Here is a 19690-nt window from a genome sequence, read left to right on the forward strand (position 1 = left end):
TACGGAGGGGCCTTGCCTACCTAACTCGCCCTGGCCTAGGGACACCCACAGCCCACCTCCCCCACCCAGACCCCTCCACTGCACGCAAAGTCCGCAGAATGAGGTTGTACTCACCCCCTTGTGTCTGCTGTGATGTCCTCAAGCGCCCATCCAACTCCGGGTAGGCCACCGCCAGGATCCGGAACATCAGGGGGGTCATGGTGCGACGGGCACCCCTCCCACATTGGGAGGCCATCCCCAGCTGAGCCTCTGCTATCTTCTTGCTGCAGCGGTGAATGTGCTCCCATCTCTTACGGCAGTGGGTGCCACGTCTCTGGTGGGCCCCTAGGGTCCGGTCCTCCTTGGTGATGGCACGCCAAATGTCCCTTTTCTGGTGGGCGCTGACCTACATGACATGCACAAGGGAAGAGGAACAGTCATTACCAACTGCACCGTCAATGTGAGTGGCCCCTTCCCTACTCTGGCCATGTGGTCCATTCATTCCCATGCATTAATGTTCTATGAACTCTGGCCCCTTCCCTCTTCCACCCAGCCCTCTCCACCCAGGCCTAGCCCATACAACGTGCTCCCTGTGTACTAACCTGTTGGTCTGGAGGACCGTAGAGTAGCATGTACTGGGGGAGGACCCCATCCACAAGTTTCTCCAACTCCTGTGCAGTGAAGGCAGGGGCCCTTTCCCCAGATGCAGCAGCCATCGTCGCTTCCAGACCGAGGTCACAGCAGCACTAGCAGTGTAGGTCCTTTCCTGTCGAAGGCCAGGTATCTAGTGATTGAACAGATAGAAAATGGCGGCTCCTGGGACCCATAGGGTCCAATGTTAACCAATGCAGCATTGCGCCGCGGTCTACAACCGCCTGCCGCGACGGTGTGCAACGCCAGAGCAGTTACCCTACAATCCCATTGTCCCAGTTTAGAGGTCAGGCAGCCGCCATTTCAGGGGCCCACATGGCTTCATTTACTACTGCGTCACACATAGCTAGGCCAATACTCAACACACATACAGGAAGGGTTTATTGTCTGGTGTAGTCTTGTGTGTAACTGTGGGTACATACCTGGAGGAATAGTGACTGGTTCTTCGCTGTTGTCCTTCTTAGGCACCGTGAGCTGGGACATATGAGAAGATGGCGTAATCCTCCGGTGTACCGACCGCTGGTGGACCTGTTGACAATGGAAGAAAGACATGTCATCGTCACCTACAGGTTTGACCGTGCCACAATCCAGGAACTATGTACCCAGTTGGAGCCAGACCTGATGTCACCAATCCACCATCGACTGGAATCCCCACTGACGTGCAGGTGCTGTCAGTGCTCCATTTCCTTGCAAGTGGGTCTTTTCAGACAACAGTGGCCATGGCATCAGGGATGTCCCAGCCTATGTTTTCCAACGTGCTGTCCAGAGTGTTGTCTACCCTGCTGAAACACGTAAGGAGATAGATCATATTCCCTCAGGTGGAGGATTTGCCTACAGTTAAAGGTGACTTCTATGCCCTTGGACATATCCCCAACGTCATAGGTGCCATTGATGGGACCCATGTAGCTCTGGTCCCCCCCCCACAGAAGTGAACAGGTGTACAGGAACAGGAAGAGTTATCATTCGATGAATGTCCAGATGGTCTGTTTGGCAGACCAGAACATCTCCCAGGTAAATGCAATGTTCCCTGGCTCAGTGCACGACGCCTACATCTTGCAGAATAGCAGCATCCCTGATATGATGGGTCAACTCCAGAGGCACCGTGTATGGCTATTGGGGGACTCTGGTTACCCCAACCTGTCCTGGCTATTGACCCCAGTGAGGAATCCCAGGACCAGGGCAGAGGAACGGTACAATGAGGCCCATGGGCGGACTAGGAGGGTTATCGAACGCACCTTCGGCCTTCTTAAGGCCAGGTTCAGGTGCCTCCATATGACAGGTGGATCCCTATTCTACTCACCGAAGAAGGTGTGCGACATCATCGTCGCCTGCTCCATGCTCCATAATTTGGCATTGCGACACCAGGTGCCTTTTCTGCAGGAGGATGATCCAGATGACGGTGTTGTGGCAGCTGTGGAGCCTGTGGAGCCTGTGGACAGTGATGAGGATGAAGCTGAGGAAGAAGAAAACTACAACAGGGATTCAGTCATACAGCAATATTTCCAGTGACACACAGGTGAGAACATTTTCAGGTTTAACATTCCATTAACTTTCACACGTCTAGCTCTATCCTGTACCTACATTTCACTCACTATTTGTTAATTGAGTTGTACCCTTCCATTTCAGTTTCACAAGTGTGGTAACCTACGTGTCAACTGCTTGCATCCTAGAAGGGCTTGTGATGTATGACATTGGTATGTTAGCCTTACAATGGGTAACCCATTATGACACTGTAATTGATAATACAAAGTTCAAAATAATAGACTGACTCCAGAATTTTTTGTGTTTCAAGGGTGTTTATTTAAGTGCTCAAAAAAGTGAAGGGGGGTTGTAAACTGGGGATGGGTGATGGTGGAGAAATGTCCATGGCAGAGTCCAGTCTATTAGTCTCACAGGTGCACTGCCCATCTGGGCATTGGAAGTGGAGCTGGGGCAGTTCAAGTATGGACAGGGTGACAAAGTGGGACAGTGGGGGGACAATCAGGGTGGTCTCATTTCCTAGCGGGGGTCTTGCCATCTTGCTCTGTCCTGTTCCTGGATCTCAGGGCCCGCTTGCGTGGTGGTTGTCCGTCTGCAGGGGGTGGGGTACTGGTGTGTTGGTCCTGTGGCGGGGCGTCCTGTCCACTAGCGCCAGAGGAGGTGGTGGGCAGTTCGTCATCCTGGCTAGTGTCAGGGGCCCCTTGGAGTGCCACGGTGTCCCTCAAGGTCTTTTGAATGTCCGTCAGCACCCCTACGATGGTGCCCAGGGAGGAGCCGATGGTCCTGAGCTCCTCCCTGAACCCCAAATACTGTTCCTCCTGCAGACGCAGGGTCTCCTGCAACTTGTCCAGTACCATCACCATCGTCTCCTGGGAGTGGTGGTATGCTCCCATGATGGAGGAGAGGGCCTCGTGGAGAGTTGGTTCCCTTGGCCTGTCCTCCCTCTGTCACACATCAGCCCTCCCAGTTCCCCGGGGTTCGTGTCCCTCCGTCCCCTGGACCGTGTGCCCACTACCACTGCCCCCAGGTCCCTGTTGTTGTTGGGGTGGTGGGTTACCCTGGGTGCCCTGTAGTGGTGGACACACCGCTGATTGACCTGTCCTGGGTAGGGAGGTTTGGGCCCGCTGGGTGGGTGCTGTGCAGGTGTTACCAGAGGGTGGCAGCTCGGTGTTGGGCTGTGGCTGGGCAAGGGGAACCGACTGTCCTGAGGCCCACGATGGTCCGGGCTGGTCATCAAGATCCAGTGGGGCAGAGCTGCTGTCGTCACTGTGGGCCTCTTCTGGGGGTGGAGTGGTGTTGTCTGGACCCTCTGGTGTGGTGACGTTCCTTTGGGTTCCTGCAGGGGTATAGGAACATGATTATTGCATGTGTGTTTTTCATGGTATGCAATGGTTGGGTGTGTGTGAACCCCACTGCAGGCATTCCTGTGTGGGGGCTTGTGTGATGATGGTTTGGGGGTTGTTCTGGGTATGTGCAGTGAGCATGCTTTGGTGAGGGGTGACCATGCTTAGTTGTGTCATGCAGGGCTTGGTGTTGGGATGGGTGGTTGGTGTCATGGGTAGATTAGTGAGGATTTGGGGTGATAGGGGAGGGTGTGAGGGTGGGGGTGTGTGATAGCATGCAGGTAGGGTGGGGGATGTGATAGTTAAGATTTGACTTACCAGTGTCCCATCCTCCACCGACTCCTCCGAGGCCCTCAGGATGCATAATGGTCAAGACTTGCTCCTCCCATGTTGTTAGTTGTGGGGGAGGAGGTGGGGGTCCGCCGCCAGTCCGCTGCACTGCGATGTGGTGCCTGGAGACCGTGGAACGCACCTTCCCCCGTAGGTCGTTCCACCTCTTCCTGATGTCCTCCCTATTTCTTGGATGCTGTCCCACGGCGTTCACCCTGTCGACTATTCTGCGCCATAACTCCATCTTCCTGGCTATTGATGTGTGCTGTACCTGTGAGCCAAATAGCTGTGGCTCTACCCGTAGGATTTCCTCCACCATGACCATGAGCTCCTCCTCGGATAAGCGGGGGTGTCTTTGGTGTGACATGGGGTGGTGTGTGTGATGTGTGGGGTGGTGTATGTGTTGATGAGTGTGGTGAGTGTAGTGGTGTGTGGTGTTTTGTGCGTGGATGTTGTGTGGGTGATGGTGTTGTGTGCCTCTGTGTGATGGGGTTGTCAATAGCTGTGCTCTCTCTCTCGCCTTCTCTCAGAATTTGTGGTTGTAGGGGTTTGTGGGTGCTGTTGGTGTGTATTTTATATTGTGTTGGGTGTGTGGGAGTGGTGTGTGTATGTGTATCAGGTGTGTGTATTTGTCCAATGTGGTGGTGTTTTGGAGATGAGTGTGTATTTTGAGCGCGGCCGTGTGTACCGCCAATGGAATACTGCGGCTGAAAGACCGCTGCGTGGATTCGTGGGTCGTAATAGCATGGGCATGTTTCTGTTGGCGTGGAGGTGGAGGATTTGTTTCCGCATGTTTATCGCAGACCTTTGTTGTGGCGGAGTTGTGTGGGTGTCTGAATTTCGGGGGATTCCGTGATGTGTGTCATAATAGCTGTGGCGGTCTACCGCGGCCGCGGCGTTGTATTGGCGGTCTTCTGCACGTCGGTAAGCACCTTATACCGCCAATGTTGTAATGACCCCCATAGTAATGTGTTTCAAATGTTCTAACAATTAACTATTGCTAAATTTGTTTTTCACTGTTGCAAGGCCTGTCCCTCTCATAAGTTAACATGGGGGCTACCTTTAAATCTGATTAAAGTGTAGATTCACTTTGCGAGCGGATGGACATGTGGAGTTTGGGGTCTTTGAGCTCACAATTTTAAAATACATCTTTTAGTAAAGTTGATTTTAAGATTGTGTGTTTGAAAATGCAATTTTTAGAAAGTGAGCATTTTCTTGCTTATACCCCTTCTGTGACTCTTCTTGTTTGTGGATTCCCTGTCTGGGTCAGTTTGACAGTTGGGCTGGTTGCACCTCACACTAGACAGTGACACAAAGGGAGCTGGGGTGTAGCCTGGATCCTGATGAGCCATCTGTGCTAGGAGGGAGGGGAGGAGTGGTCACTCACACCTGAAAGGGCTGTGCCTGCCCTCACACAATGCAGTCTCCAACCCCCTGGTGAGTGTCTGGGGCCTGGCCTGGGCAAGGCAGGATTTCACATTCAAGAGACACTTTGCTTTGAAGTAGGCTTTCTTCAAAGGAGCAATTGGATATAAGAAGGGCACCCAAAACCACAGACTTTAGAACACTTCTGGAACCAAGAGGAACCTCTGCCTGGAGAAGAGCTGAAGAGCTGAGGAAGAAGAGCTGCCCTGTCTGTGACTGTGCTTTGTAGAGCTATCCTGCAGTTGCTGCTTCTGCCAGAGTAAGAGGGCAAAGACTGGACTTTGTGTGCCTTCCATCTTGAGAAGAAATCTCCAAGGGCTTGATTTAGAGCTCGCCTCCTGTTGTTTGAAGTCTCAGGGACAGCAAAGACTTATGTCTCTGCCAGCACCTGGAGTCTATGGAGAGACTCCTACTCTGCCCTGTGGTGCCCATCCAGTTCCGGGGACCCTGAAAAAAGAAGCTGGCAGCCTAAGAGGAGGAAATCCACGCACAGAGCGCTGTGCGGGAAAAGATCGACGCAACTCAAATCTGCGGCTGAAGAAAAGACGTGCCGCCGGCTCTGCGGCTAAAAATCGACGCTCGCCAGAAACGCAACCGCAGTATTGACGCACAGAGCTGGAGAAACGATGTGCAACATCACTGATGGAGGCTGGCAGATCGCAACCCGTGCTGCGTGGTTTTCAGATCATCGTGCGGCTGGATTTCTGACGCAAGCACCGCTGGGCCTGTAAAAACAACTCAAGGCCTGCCCGGACTCGAGAGTGTTGACCGGATCAACGCATCGCTCTCCTGAAACGATGCGACCGGCCCGTCAAAAGGAGAAACGACGCAAGGTCTCACTTGTGAGTAAAATTGATGCATCGCAAGCCCTTTTTGACGCACACTCGCCCGTGCGGGGTTATTTTTGACGCACCGAAGGTGCATTCTCACGCTAACAGTGTTAGTGTGTGTTTTAAACTACAGAAAGACTCTTTTTGTTTTTTAATTGATAACTTGACATGTGTATTGTGGATTTTTGTTGTTTTGGTCTTGGTTTGTTTAGATAAATATTTCCTATTTTTCTAAACCTGTGTTGTGTCTTCTTTAAGTTACTGTGTGTGTGTTGGTACAAATACTTTACACCTAGCGCTCTGATGTTAAGCCTACTGCTCATGCCAAGCTGCCAAGGGGGTGTGCAGGGGTTAGCTGAGGGTGATTCTCTTTTACCCTGACTAGAGTGTGGGTCTTTGCTTGGACAGGGAGTAACCTGACTGCCAACCAAAGCCACATTTCTAACGCTCAGCCTATACCTGAGTACAGGAGGGAGGAGAGGTTGATTTCTCCAGAAAACATATGTGTATTCCCGGGAACGCCTAGATAGGAGGGGGGAGCAGCAGACATTATGGTGAGGGAAGAGGAGACAGGCCTTTCTTAGCATTACCAGAGCCATTTCTAACACATAGGGATGAAATGGCTCTGATTGCAGCTGCCATTTGGTAAGTGGCTAGGGTTACAGGATGAGGCCTGTCGTATCCGTTGATAGGGAAATTAGTCTTTAAATGATGCACATTCATGATCTCTGTGAGGGAGTGATTATAAATAGCAGGGTGCAGTCTGAAGCCTGCTTTCACTTGTTTCTGCTGCTGTATAAGGCACCCTTTCTGGAGATTGTCTTGCTGGACAGAGCATCCTTACAGACAAAGGCCAGATATAGAATGTGAATTAAGCAGGACACATGAAAAGGGAACCAACCCAAACTGGTTCCAAGAAAGCAGACCTGGACTGCACATATTCCATCTGTGAAAGCAGTATAAAGATGGGAGCCCAAGACCTATTGTTGTTCATTGTTGTTGTCTCTTCTACCAAGGAAAGGGTACTCTCCAGAGTACTAAGGGACTATGAAACAGCCAAGGGTTCATATCACATTGACATCCTATTTCACCAGGGGCAAGCGAACATGGCCTCAAGTTTGATCTGAAATCAATTAATCAATCAGTGATTTCTAAAGCATGGCTAATCACACACAGGGTCTCAAGACAATATTTGCGGGTGTGCTGCCCAGTCGAAGAACCAGATCTTGAAGTCCTTCCTGAACCGTTTCAGTGATGAGGTCTGTCTGAATTTGAGAGGTAGCATGTTCCATGTCCTGGCTGCGGGGTAGGTGAAGGAACTTCCTCCTTCTGTGCTTTTCCAGATTTTGAGAATGGCTGCGAGGGTGAGCTGGGAAGTTGTCTGTTGGGTACGTAGAAGGCGAGGCAGTGGTTGAGGTATGCCGGTCCTCTCTTGTGTACTGCCCTGTAGGTGTGAATCAGGAGTTTGTATGTGATGTACTTGTTGACTGGGAGCCAGTGTAGGTCTCTGAGGTGGGAGGAGGTGTTGCTGTGTCGGGGTATGTCCAGGATGAGTCTGGCTGCTGCATTCTGGATTCTTTGTAGTCTTGATTGTAGTTTCTTTGTGATGCCGGCATAGAGTGTGTTGCGGTAGTCCAGTTTGCTAGTGACAAGTGCATGGGTGACTGTTTTCCTCGTGTCGGAGGGGATCTACTTGAAGATCTTTCAAGGGGTCGGAGGGTGTACAATCATGACCACAAGGCGGCGTTGACTTGGCGGGTCATGGATAAAGAGGATTCCAGGATAATGCCCTGAATTATTGGACTGTCCTGGATCCAATGACATCATCCCTGTGAGCAAGGAAAGGAAACACCAACCCTGCAAAAGGAGCAGATTGTGAAAAGGACCGCTGTAACTGACCCAGGCAATAGGGAGTGTCTGACACAGACTTTTTAAGTGAGAGTGCCAAAGAAATCATGTTACTGCCGGATTGGACAGTGCAACCTTCATCTAATATCCCTGTCGGAGCCTCCAGGCCCATGGACTGGTGTGCCAATGTGGGCGGCCTGACTGAAGCTGGGATGTATCCCTGCTGGTGTCTTGTTTGCCTCCTAAGTAGACTGTATGACTCTTCACTGCCACCTGTGCCATTGGATTGAGACCATTACTGAAGTTTATGTGACCCAAGTGACCCAAGAGGAGACCTGGGGTGCCTTGTAAAGAGTCAAAGTCATCAATTCAAACCATTGTGTGCTGAACATGATGCCTGGCACCTGCCCTGCCAGGAATCATCATCTGTAGGCTTGTGGCCATTGCACCCAAGAAGTGCCAAGTATTCATGAAAGTACCAGAGTGAGTGCACTTTGAGTCAAGTACCAACTAGAATGCCAGAGTAAGCTGTGATCTGCAGCTACTAACTGGAAGAGGGCCACAATCAGAAACATCCTCTGCTGCTGCCATGGCCCTGCGAGCAATGTCCAGATGGCTGCTGCTCAGCCCTGTAAAAACTGCTGTGTGCTGCCTGAAGGCTCCTGCCAGCCATTGGTGAGATCAGGCTGCTGCTGGAGATCCTAGTGGGTCCTGCCACTGCTACTCAATTGTCATATACTGCCTGGAGGCTCCCACCTTCTTCTGGTGGGATCTTGTTGCTACGGAAAGGCAGAATGCAGCCCCACTTTGCTCCTACAAACTAGTGTTAGACTGAGAGAGTCAAACATGGCATAGCACTGCTACCTAAGAACTAGTGAGCAGCTGACAGGGCCTAGGTCTGGAAGACTGAGGGGGTCATTCTGACCCTGGCGGGCGGCAGTAGCCGCCCGCCAGGCGGGAACCGCCATTTGGCCGCCATGCGGCCAAAATACCGCTGCCCCCATTCCAACATTCCCGCTGGGCCGGCGGGAATGAGGCCTGCAACACAGGAGCCGGCTCCGAATGGAGCCGGCGATGTTGCGGCCGTGCGACGGGTGCAGTTGCACCTGTTGCGCTTTTCACTGTCTGCTAGGCAGACAGTGAAAAGCTGGCCGGGGCCCTGTTAGGCATGGGCAGTGCAGGGGCCCCCAGGGGCCCCAGGACACCCCTTACTGCCAGCCTCTTCCTGGCTGTGAAAACCACCAGAAACAGGCTGGCGGTGCGGGGGTCAGAATCCCCAGGGCAGCGCTGCTTGCAGCGCTGCCCTGGCAGATTCTCCCAGCCGGGGCAAAAACGGCGGAAAACCGCCGGCCCCAGCGGGGCGACCGCGGAATGGCATGTGAAGCACCGCCAGCCTGTTGGCGGTGCTTCCGTCATTCGTGACCCTGGCGGTCCAAGACCGCCAGGGTCAGAATGACCCCCTGAGTGCTTAAATCAACCTCAGGCCACATGCTGCACCTGTTAGTCCTGAAACTTGCAACTGCGGAGGAGCGGGGGACCTAATGAAAGGGGAAGACCGTTAAAGGCAGATGAAGGCCTAGTAATCTGAGGCAGCCGAAAACACAAAGACACACATGTGAATCGGATATTTGTAAACAGTCACGTCTGAAGTGTACTACTTTGTTTTTATTTAAAAAGTATTTTTATTTTCTTCAAACCACTGATTTTAACATTAATCTTATTTCACTGCTGGGAGGGTGGCATTGATTTTTGAGCCTGTGTTACCCCCATATTGACCTGCCTGAGAAGCCTGTGACTGCTTGACTATGCTATTACTGAGAATCAATTGTGGAAAAGGTTGTACTTGGCCCAGTTTACAAAGCCACTGTAGAGATGGCCCTGGGACAGCAGTGGTAAGAGGCCTCCTGAACATGTTCTGACAGTGTTACCTTGAGGGTTATTAGCTCCCTAAGAATTAACATATTTTTGGATGCTAATTTCAACATTTTAGCCTTATCCATATCCAAGGTTCATTTTAACATATGAATTCCTGAGTAAAGAAGAACCATAAGTTCTAAAAGCACCCCATCTTAAAAGAACTACAATCATAGTTTGTCAAACATCATAGCCATCAATAAACGTAAAAAGAAGAAATGGCATAAGAAGTTTTGTAAAAGAATATCATTTATTTAAGGGAGATTCAGGGTGTATTGAAGTCTTTTTCCAGAATATTTTATGCTAAGAGCACACATTTCCTAAACATCTGAATTCTGAATTCTCTACTTGTTTTAGGTAAAACTACTTGGGGAAAGAGCAGCAAAGATATCACAGGCTCTGAATTAAAAAATAGAGTTCTGCCATATTACTCCCATGGAATACGTTCCCATTTTCAACAGACAAATAGTGTCTCGGGTTACACAAATTTCAACATAGACTCAGCCTTCACAAAGAAGCTAATGTCATAAGTTACAGATATTTTGCCGGCTCATTTATCAACTCCTCAAGTTTCAGCACTGTTCTAAACTTGAGTCTTTGAACTATCACTCAGGTTAGACAGATCTTACAGGCTCAGACATCTGACAGCAGGGGTTAACCCTAGACGGCTTGGGGCATGGAATCCTGTCTCAATGGAAGTGATGATGAAGGGAGATCCCAAGCAGGCCAAGCTACATTTCAAATTGCTGGGAGTAGGGAAGGCCCAATCTTTGGATAGAGCAACTATCTCTCAAATGTTTTACATTGAGCACAAAACACTACTATTCCACATGAAGAGAAGCATAGCTTCCATTGACAACAAGCTAGATACAACTCACCTAGAGTGGACAAGATGAAACCCACACTCAGTAAACAAGAAATACACTTACCATGGCAGAAACCTGAATATCCACCCTGGAAGATGACAATGCAGGCAACTTCTGGACAACTACTGAATATAGCCAAAGTACTAAGCATGACCAAAACCAAGAATGAGGACTTGGATGCCAGATTAAGATGTAAAAATCTACATTTTGTGGGTCTCCCCGAAGAGGCAGGCGTAGGTAACATGGCAGACTATGTTGAAAGACTCCTTAAATCCTCTTTTGGTGCTGATAGTTTCTCTCCTCTGTTTGTTGAGGAGCATGCCCATCCCTCCGGAGGACCCATGCCCTCATTAGGTGCAACCCGCCAACCAGTCATTGCAAGATTATTCAACTATAGAGATTGCAACACAGTGCTACATCTGGCAATGGAAAAACAGACTCTGGTGAATGATATAAATACTCTTTCCATATTTCCTTATTCACTGTCAGTACAAGAAGTCACTGTGAGTACCTGCCTGTCAAATGGAAGCTACATCAGGCAAGTGTACAAGATGCTACGCTATATGCTATATCTGGTGTGCCTCAAAATTACTCACTGCAATAAGCCTCATGTATGCTCTAGTCCGCTAAGTTCCACACCATTTATGAAACAGCACCATTGCCAAGGCTAACACTGCATCATTCCATTGTACCAGTTCACCCGAGAAGTGCCTAAGTGATGAAGAGTGAAACCGAAATATGGGTCCATCTATCAAGTATATATTCTGCTTACACGGGGTCATATTATTCAACATTCTTCCAACCTAGTGACCCTCTTCTTAAATGGAGCTCACTGACAAGGAGGAAAGAAACATGCAGTTATTCAACCAAGGGCGGAGGGAGTTCCGACAGTCGACGTGCTTGCCTGAAGGTTGGAGATGTATACCTGTATATAATATGTCAATGTTTCAGACTCCCACTGGTCACATGTTAGACTGTCAGTTGTCTCTGGAGTTGTCCCCAAGATACTATCTGTAGGAATTTAATTGTGTCATTGCAACTGGAATTCTAGCATCTGTTGCACCTGTTGCTACATATGTACTCGGCATAAACCCATATGTTTGGTGGTATTGGTTGGTCGGCATTCTGCACTCCTCCAGTGGTTAGTCCTTGCAGTGGGAAAATGTGTTTGTAATATTTGATAATCTTTTGTTGTCAAGTTTGAATTGGTTTCATTTGGTTTGGGTGGCTGGCTGGTGTGTTTATAGAGCAGGGTTTATGGGTAAGATAAAACGTGTTATATGTAGAGAACCTTACACATAGTTTAACAGCCCTATATGTGCTGGTTGCAGGTCATTCAGCAAAACCCTCAATGGAGCACAAAAAGAGATACTGCTCATGATTATGATTATGATTGGATCATATGTCACCCCATGGCCCAGAAAAATAATAGCTCTGCACCCATCCATTTTTTTATATGAAATATATGTGGTTAAATAACCACAGCAAAGCCCAACATATCCTTGCATACATTAATCACCATAAAATAGATGTAACACTCATCCAAGAGACACATCTTGGCATTCTCATTGTTTCTCAATTAGCAGTCACAGATCACTGGTTCACTACTCTTCTTATAACAGAGGGAATGCCCTCCTGGTCCAACATGGTACCCTAATCAACAAATCCTCTGTGCAATCACTGGGCACACTGTGGAAATTCTTTAAGGCATATATGCCAGGGATCTGTATCATCACACATGGTGCCCATATGCATTTCTGAAACAGACTTGATAAACGTGAGCAGGAGATTGGAATACTTGCCACACACTATAGACACAACTCCACTGCACACACATTGGCACTGCTTAAAACAAAACTGACTGAGGGCCTGATTTAGGTTTTGGTGGAGGGACTACTCGGTCACAAACATGACAGATATCCCGTCTGCCATATTACGATCCCCAAAGAAAATAATGGGAACGTATTATGATGGAGGGGAGATTGGTCACGTTTGTGATGGAGTATTTTCCTCTGCCAAAACCTAAATCAAGTCCTAAATTCATTAATACAGCAGACATGGAAGTGAAACACCTACATAAATATGCTAAAGCAAAGGCATATGGTGAAGCAGAGTGACCAAACACGTCTCTTGCTGCACTGATGCATCACGCATACACATAAGGACATAACACAGCTGGAAAGTGAAAATGATGACACCATATCCAAGACTAACAGAATACTTGGGGAAGTTGTTCAATACCATTCTAAGTTTACACATTTCATATCTGTAGGTAATTTGTAAATTATTCTATATCCTTTGACCGCAGAGACCTTGCATGGGTGGGGGGACCCTGACAGACAATTTCTTGCAGGTATACAATGAAACAATAGCGAAAGGCAGCCTCATTCAGAGAAACACCCCTTATTACACTCCTCATGCCGACAAGCCTCCCACCCAAAGCAACTAGTACCAGACACTCTCCCTCATCAATACAGATACTAAGGTCCCTAACTCAAGTGCCTTAATACACCAACTAAACTCAGATCTGAAGGGTGTGGGAGTCTTTTTTGATGCCACAAAGGCTTTTGATTTTCTTGAGTGAAGGTTCGTATTTGCAGTACTAACCAGAATAGGTCTGTTAGTGAGTTTCATAAACCAGGGCTGCCTGCTCAATGTGAGACCATCACCTAGGATCCATCTCAATAGTCTACTTTCTGAGCCCTTTCCCATAGGGAGGGGCCTCTGGCAGGGCTGCCCGCTATCTCCCTAGTGTATGCCCTGGAGACAGGAACTCTAGCATGTGTAATTCATCATCTACAAAGCCACAGACACCTTGGCCTTTGTCACTGAAATCTCATAGTATCCATCTGCACAGGTGATATTACCCTATATTTGTGCAATCCAAAACCTTAACCCAGTCATTAGGGAATGTATGCCATTTGTTGAACCTGGCCCTCTGTCCAGGGTCAGTCCCAAATGTTTTGCCTTCACCCTCCACTTTTTTGCTGAATTTGATTTTGTGGCCTTAGGACTTTGTGCACTTAAGGTGCTTGTGCTGTTTCCCCTTAACACGGTACAATTGGTTTACACATGACTGGCACACTTACTTTACTTATAAGTCCCTTTTAGAGTGGTATGCCATATACCCAGGGCCTGTAAATGAAATGCTAGTAGTAGGCCTGAAGCACTTAATGTGCCACCCACTTAAGTAGCATTTAAAAACATAACCCAGACTTGGCAATGCAGCCCGAATGCAGCTTTAAGCTGCCAATTCTGCTTGGAATTATAACCCCCCTTGGCAAGCCTTACAGTCCCCTTTAAGTCACCCCTAAGGTAGGTCCTAGGTAACCCATAGACCAGGGGGCATTGTAAATAAAAGTAGGGAAATGTACTTTAAAGTTGTATATGTTTGATAGTGAAAAACTCCTAAATGTGTGTTTCCCTACTGTGAGCACTACTGTGGATTGCCTAATTACATTTAATAGCTGCTAACTTGTGATTGGAACCAGGTAGCCACTTCATGTTTGGTATCTATGAAATTGAAATGACAAATCAACTTTAATTGTAAAGTCAGATTTTTACATTACAATTTTGAAAATGCCACCTTTAGAAAGTTGGTATTTTCCAGCCCTTAGTCCTTTTGTCCCTGCAGCCTGTCTTGAGTCACATGTCTGAGTGTGTCCCACCTGTCCTCGCCCCTGGTTGTGGTGCTACATGTGCCCAGATAGCCATAATACAAATCTGAGGACTTAGGCCTTTTTTAGCTAAAAAACTGCTCTGAGGACTGAGGCAGGACCGGCACCAACCTTCTTGTCCATTCGCCCATGGTGAATCGTCAGTCAACCTGATTTTGTGGCTGCTCCAGCTGTGTTTTTCTCTGCAGCAGTAAATCCTGTTCAGCTGTTCTTCACCAAAGGGGTATGCATTTCCCTGGAATTGTCTTCGGCTACAGCCTACTGCTTCATTCTGTTGGAGATTTTTTACTTCCAAAAAAGAGGTTAAGCCCGAATGTAGAAACGTTCACCCCAACTTTTGCGCAAGTGTCCCCAATAACAATGGCTCCTCCTTGGACCCTGTCTGTAGCCTTGCCCTGCTGAAATTTACCTTCTCAGAACATTTTCCCCCGACTTTCTTCTAAGTCCAAAGCTAAGTGCTTTCCTAGTCCAATCCACTTCTTGAATCCGAACCGTGTTCCATTGCAGTTGGCCACATTTTTGATTTTTGACCCAGTCTCGTACGACTAGGGGCCTGATTCACAAAGGTAAACTTAGACGGAAAGTCTAAGTTTAGACCAAAGGTGTAAATTTAAAAGAAAAGTCTAACCTTACTCATGATAAAGTTAGACTTTTGGTCTAAGTTTAAACTTTGGGTCTAAACTTAGATCAAAAGTGTAAACTTAGACCAAAGGTCTAACTTTACTATGAGTAAAGTTAGACTTTAGTGCTAAACTTACACTTTTGGTCTAAACTTAGGCCCATATTTTTTTTAAATGGTGCACAGTTGTCTGTCATGTTTTTTTAGAGCGGGCTAATGCCATTCCATAGTGCCATCCATGTGCCACATTTAAGAAATGACACAGGATGGCACTAAGGACTGGCTAGTGTAAAAGAAAATGACGCTAGCCGGGCCAGAATGGCGTTACGGGAAATGGTATTAGTGGGTGAAAAATGACACTAGACTGGTTTGTGGCAAGACTATTGCCACAAATCAGCCTAGCATCATTTTTCGATGCACAAGCACCCATTCAATGACTCATTTCTAAGTATAGACAGGAGTCAGTACCACCACCCTAATGCCCACCACAGGGGACCAGTGTCCCCAGGGGCATGCCAAACATACCTTGTGCCATGCAGGGGGCCCCATGTAAGGGCTCCCCAGTGGCACACAACACACTTAAAAAAACTTACCTACAACTTATCTGTGATGGGTTCCCTCCTCCAGTACTGTCCCTGTGATGTGGCTGGTGGTGTTTCTGGCGGTTGGGGTGGGCATCTTTGTGCCCATTCCATGGTGTGTCCCCATAGAACTGGGCCTACCTGTACCTTAGCTCCTGGTCTGATGGCGCTCAGCGGCCTTAGCATTATTATTTAGGTCCGCCTCCCACCCATGTGTTGTTTCTTCAAAGGGAGTTAAATATGGTGCTAGGGAATTAGGGTCGTTTTTAAGACAGGAACAGTTACCTTGCACCGCACTGATGCAAAGTGGGTTCGTGCATTCCAAAAATGGTCTAGCGTCAAAATATAAATATGGAATTAGGTTAGCAAAGTTTTTACGTAAAAAAAAATGACAATAACTCTGCGCAAACCTTCCATAAATATGAGCCTTAGGCTTTTGGTCTAAGTTTACCTTTGTGATTCGGGCCCCAGATGTCTGCATTGGTGCTTTGATCTTTTAGGTGCTTGTTTGTTTTACTCTATGTTTCAAAATTGGTTTGGGATTTTTCTTGAATTGTGTTTTACCTTTAGTACTGTTTGTACGCTGCATAAATACCCTACACGTTGCCTTTAAGTTAGGCCTGACTCCTTTTTGTGCCAAGCTACCCAGGGTTAAGCAATGTTAATTTAGTGTCTTTTGTGGTTCACCCTGCAAGGGATTGTGGCTGTTACTTGACCACGGCTCACACCTCAGTTAACCAACAACCCAATTTCTCACACCGTTCAAAGCACTGTTAGGCATTATGATAAACTAAAATGAAGCCATGGCCTTACCGCTAACACAAGGCATGCGGGTCTGTGTACTTGATTCCCCCTTCCTTGCAGCTCAACATCAGTCAAATACCTTGGAGCATGGATTAGTTGGGACAAATCCACAGCTAATACCTACAACTATGAGTAGACTATGGCAAAGGTAAAAGAACAGGTCCACAGTGGAATCAACTAACCCCCTATGTCATGGGTAGGGGGGATATCTCTGCACTCCTGGCATTATATAAGGAGTACAACCTGGACTTTCCTCAGGAACCCTTTTCCTGTAAAATATTAATGCTGCCTATTACTGCCCAGTCTAGTAAGCATAGTCTGGCCGAGCCCTATTCCACAATGCAAGATAAGGCTCTAGTTATGGTGCCCAATGTCATGGCACAATGGAAAAGAGGGCCTTGGTAGCGTTATCTCGACAATGAATCGTTGTACTACTTGGGTCAGATTGGTAATCTTGCCCTTAATGGCCACCTCCACCTGCTACATTTAAAATTCCTACATCATATCTACCTCACCCCATTGAAATTGTTCATATTGATGGCAAACTCTTGCTATACAAGATGTTGCGTGCCTCACCTCTGCTTCCCTCGCTGCTCTCGCTTTGTCTGAGCCCCCACTCTTGCAGCCCCTGGCAGTATCCCATCTTCTGGGTTTCCACTGTAGCGCTGTAGTGCTGTTGTCCTATCCCCCGTCTGCTTGCCCGTGCTCATTCTGCTGTTGGTATTGCTTGTTTTGGCATGGCTTCCTTAACAGTTGCCCCTTTCTACTCATTACTTGTTCCGTATTGTAGTGCTAGACTCTTCGTGTCCTGTTCTGTTATTGCTTTTTGGTACTGTATTACTTGTCTCCGCCTGTCTTGTAGTTGTCCTCTTCTGTCTCTGCTTACTGGGTATTGTATTACTTGTCTCAGCATGTCTTGTAGATAGCCCTTCTGTTTGTAGCACTGCCTTAATTGGTTCTGATGCTGTTGAACCTCTCCCGCACTCAGTGCTCTTGTTGCGACCCTGTAGGGCCCACAGCCCCCACCTCCTCTTTTCCCGCTATTACCCACTTCCACAAGCTACTTAATGGCAGGTGTGCTGCGGTCCCACCTTTGGTGTGCCAAATGCAAGCCTGTCTGCGCCTGGACTTCCCCAGCACCAGGACCCCTGAATCTACAGCCCGACGCAGGTACTCCTCTGATGAAATTCGAAACCTCATGCCGAAAGCCCTGAACATCAAATGCGCCCTACTCAACGTCCGATCAATCTGCAAACACCACAGAGATCTGGGACACCATCAATACCCTCTCTCTGACTTAACATTCATCATGGAGACCTGGATCACCCCCACATCCTCTCCAGACCTTGCCACCGTGACACCCTCTGGATACAAGATGATCCACTGCGACCTTCCCAACAAACATGTTGGAGGCATCACCATCATACACAAGGACTCCCTGTAAGCCTTTGGACGACAACACTACACTGATCATGGAGCAACTCAACTAGATCAGACCGGAACCCAACACCACCATAAAAGGAACCCTTGCCTACAGGCCCCTGGTCCCCCGTCCCAACTGTCTGCAACGTCATACGAACTTCATTGCCCCCTTGGCAGTCGACTCCCACCACTACATCTTCCTTCAGGACCTGAACTTCCACCTACAAGACCCGAACAACTCCAACTCCACTACACTCATGAAAAGCATAAATGCCTTTGGCCTCAAACAGCTGTTAACCTCCCCCACCCACAGCACAGGACACAGACTAGACCCCATCTTCCCCACCAGCTACCAAGTCAAATTCTCCCACACCACAGAAGTCCAACCACAACATTGTACAATTCACCATTGACCTCCTACAGGACATTCCAATGGGCCCCCTCTGCAGCAACCAGGAAAAATTCTAGGAAACCCCCTGGATCACCTCCCTCAAATACATCAGCCCCAGCCCCGCAGACACTCTTGAACTCAGCATCCAGAACCTCTCTAACTGGCTAACGTTCGCCTCTGACACTGTAGCCCTCCAGAAAAGCCCCACCAGCAACAAACCCACCAAGCAAGCCACATGGCTCAGCCTAGAACTCTGGACTCTCAAACAACATTGCAGGAAGCTAGAGAGACACTGGTGTACCCACAAGACCCCTCCCAACCTCAAGGCATTCCTATCCTCCCTCAATACATACCACCTCCGACGCAAGAAAACCACTCACTACCCGCATCAAAGCCCGCATCAACCACATCAGGGAACTCTTCAACATCATCAGAGAATTCTCCTGCCCCTCTACTGCTACAAACAGTTCACTCCATCCAAGGTCTCTGCATCAAGCTATCGGACTACTTCCACAACAAAATCTCGTACATCTACAGCGTCTTTGAGATCCAGCCCACCAACCTCGACCTCCCCTGCACCAAAACTCACACTACACTCCCCCAAATCTCCAAATGGAAGCAGCTCACTATGGAGGAAACCACCACCATCATGACCTCCATCTACTCTGGCTCCCCTGAAGACCCCTGCCTGCACCACCTGTACAACCTAGGAAAATTTGTAAAAGGAGCAGCCTTCACGGAAATCCTCAACATCTCCATAACCACAGCAATAGTCCACAATGCCTGGAAACATGCCAAGGTCAAGTCGCTACTTCAAAAACCATCCGCCAACCCCAATGAGTTAAAAAATTACCAACTGATCTCCCTCCTCCCATTCCCCACCAATGTCCTGTAAAAAGCCATCAACCGACAACAAAAAAATTACCAACTGATCTCCCTCCTCCCATTGTCCACCAATGTCCTGTAAAAAGCCATCAACTGCCAACTAACGGACTACCTCGAACCCAACAACTTACTCAGCACCTCCTAATCTGGTTTCTGGCCCAATCACAGCACTGAGACCGCCCTGATCGCAGCCATCTACAACATAAGAATCCTCCTCAATCTCAGAGGAACTGCGGCCCTCATTCCCCTCAACCTTTATGCTGTGTTCAATACCATCTGCCACCACACACTTATCACCAGACTCCACACCATCGGCATCCAAGATAAAGCACTCAACTGGATCTCCTCCTTCCTCACAGGCTGAATGCAGAGGATCCTTCTCCCACCATTCGTCTCCGCCCCCAAAAACATCATCTGTAGCTTCTCCCAGACCTCCTTCCTCAGCCCCACGCTCTTCAACACCTACATGACCCCACTAGCCAACATCGCCCATACTCATGGACTCCAAATCATCGCATATGGCAATGACACCGAGCTCGTCCTATCCTTCTCAGACGACCTCACTTCCCCACTAACCAACTTACACGACACCATGAGAGACATCGTCATCTGGATGAGGTCCAACTTCCTCGAGTCAAACTCAGAC

Source organism: Pleurodeles waltl, chromosome 4_2 (assembly GCF_031143425.1).
Source record: "Pleurodeles waltl isolate 20211129_DDA chromosome 4_2, aPleWal1.hap1.20221129, whole genome shotgun sequence".
Classification (NCBI taxonomy): Eukaryota; Metazoa; Chordata; class Amphibia; order Caudata; family Salamandridae; genus Pleurodeles; species Pleurodeles waltl.